The sequence below is a fragment of the Fukomys damarensis genome, unplaced genomic scaffold (assembly GCF_012274545.1).
Source record: "Fukomys damarensis isolate Sample0158 unplaced genomic scaffold, DMR_v1.0_HiC HiC_scaffold_31, whole genome shotgun sequence".
Lineage (NCBI taxonomy): Eukaryota > Metazoa > Chordata > Mammalia > Rodentia > Bathyergidae > Fukomys > Fukomys damarensis.
In genome coordinates, this window is record NW_022900943.1 from 22982045 (window position 1) to 22984980 (window position 2936).

Sequence of the window (2936 nt, forward strand, 5' to 3'; positions counted from 1 at the left end):
GTTAAGCAAAGAAGGTTATAAAACTCTTAATGAAACCTGAACCTACAGACATTGAGGCATTTAGAAAGAATTCCCAGTCCAAGCCATAAGGACTGAGTAAGTTGGATTAAAAACTACATTTTTTCTTGACTGTAAGTCTCCAAAAGGCATATTATTTATTAAATTGTCAGTTTCTCTGGAGGGAGAATTACACTAACTTGAATTAGGCAATCACATGAACTTCTGTGTGTTTGTTTCTGCATTTGTATAGAATCTATGGCTAGCAAATCCAGTGTGGTGTGAATATCAATTTGGCATAGAGAAAAATACTCGGAAATCAGAAGCATCGTGGTTAGGGGTGCAAGGCAGTGGTAGAGTGTGTGCTTAGCGTATGTAAGGCCCTGGGTTCAATCCCTAGCACAAAAAAGGAGAAGGAGGAGCAGGAGGAGGGGAAAAAGGGAGCAGAGGAGGGAGGAGCAGTGGCAGGACCAGGAACTAGTTCAGGGTAAAAAAAGCTGGTCTTTTAAAATGGAGAACCTCTTCGGAGACTCTGACACAGGAATATTCATCCATAGTTTTGTTTATAGACATCTGAAAAAAATTCACCAACTTTCCGACAATTGTGAAATACAGTGGACCCTTGACTTACGAATTCAACTGGGTCCTGAGGGCTGCTTGTAACTCAAGTTGGTTGTAAGTCAATACTGCTGATAACTGGGTGTTTACCTGGGTATGTGCTATAGATAAGAGGAGGATGAATCACCCATTAATCTAATTAAGTCACGTTGTTCGTACGTCAGGCCGGTTGTAACTTGAGGGTCTACCCTAGTTAGATAAATTATACTACAATTACATAATGGAACTTATGTAGCCATTTAAGATACTGATAGGTTGTACAATTATATTTATTGGTGTGAAATGATGCTTGGTGTGATATGAACTTCTTAGTGATTTTTTTTTGGTACACATTGGCTACTTAAAAGTTATACTACTTTTTAGAAAACTTTAAAGAATTAATTATTTTTCACCCAAGAAAGACTATATAAACACACCATAAGAAATATTAGGGCTTATCTATTTAAAAATTTATTTTTTGAGCTCAGACAGGTATCCATCCCTGCTGGCCACACAACTGCTGGAAGCCAGAGCCAATGGCTTTTGGTGGGGCAGGACGGATGGTTAGAGTACCACGGCCTTTCATTCTCCTTCCGGTGGGAAATCCGTAAGTACAGAGCCTTCTGAGCGGCACGGTGTCGGCCTACTGCCCCGTGTCCGTTTGCTGTTACGCGTATCCCATGTTGCAGACAAACTAGAACATCCTTATTTACACCCACAAGCACACGCGTGCGTGCACACACACACACACACACACACACTCACTGGCTCCTGCTTCTCTCCCATGCTTGGACTGTTGTCTCTTTCCAAATTGTTCCCCTTCCTCCCCTTCCTTAACTCCACCTCTTAAAGTGTGATTCTCCTTCAAGACTTAGACGACACGATGCTACCTCCCAGGAAAGGATTTCTGATTCTTCCCATCCGATTATAATCTTTCTTACTTTAACTTCCATTTAGTTTTTCTCTTTATGACCTACACCCTAGTAGACTTTATTTTTAAAATTATCATTTACACACATATTTAAAAAATACTCTCCATTTTCCTAAACTGACGATCCCAGAGGGAAACATGTTCAGCTAATTCCTTTTATTCCCCCAAGATCCTACTCCAGTACCTTTCATGTAGTAGACCTCTCACCCTTTTGGTGGGATTTGTAATTATTTTTATGTGAGAGGTAAAAGCATTATAGATGTGGTAACTGTGGTCACCAGAGGTTCCGGGAAGTGGGATGGGGAAAAGAGGGTCAATGAGTATAGAGTTAAAATTAGAAAAAAGAAGGGCTGCGGATTTAGCTCAGTGGTGCGGCTTCCTGACTCTCAAGTGCAAGGACCTGAGTTTGATTCCTGGTACCAAACAGATAAAAGGAGTAAAGTTTGCATTGTATCGAACAGTATGGTGATAATCATTGACAATATCACGTTGACTACTTCAGAGTTTCCTGAAACAAGGAGTTTGCATATTCCCACTACAAAGAACAGATAGACATTGAGCCAACAGCTGAGGTAATAACCCTGTTTGATTGCTGCACAATGCATACAGGTATAAAAATCTCCTGTCATGTCGAGCTTTTTAGCACATGTCTGTAATCCTAAGGCAGGAGTTCAAGTTTGACCGCAGTCTGGGCAACTTAAAGACCTAGCAAGAACCTGTCTCAAAAAACAAAAACAAAAACAAACAAACAAAAAACAGGCTGGGGATGAAGTTTAGAGCAAAGGCCCTCTCCTTCAATCTACTGTATTCCATAAGTATGCGCAATTATTTTAGGTCAATTAAAAACAAAATAAGATGACTAGTTCTGTGGTACAGCATTTGCTCAGCATGCATGAGGCCCTGGGTTTGATCTCCAGTGCCAAAAAGAAGATGAAGGACAAAATGCAAAAGGAAAAAAAGTTAAAATTAGTGCAAAAAATTCAGTGATCAAAATATCAGAATTTTTGAATACAGACAGAATAAGTAGCAATGAGGTATGACATCATAGTGGAGTCTTGGGAAAAATGAAAAATATACTGGTACTTAGTTTTGTCCTTGAATTTAACTAGCTAAGAAAAACTTTGAACGTCCTTTTCTACAGGCGCACATTTGGTTATATACATTCACACAGATACTTCTAATTATCTCCAGCAGAGGGCAGTGGTACCTAAGTAAACCACCGGAGGATTTCTCTCCTGCTGTCTCCAATTCACGACTGCGCCATCACATTCATAGGAGACATCCTGAAGGTGAGAATTTTTATAATGACAATAGGGTGTGCGTTGGAAGCTTGATGTAACTGTATATAACTTTTTTTCACTAGAAAACTCATCAACTGGTTTACATCACTTTTTTTTTTTTTTTTTTTTTT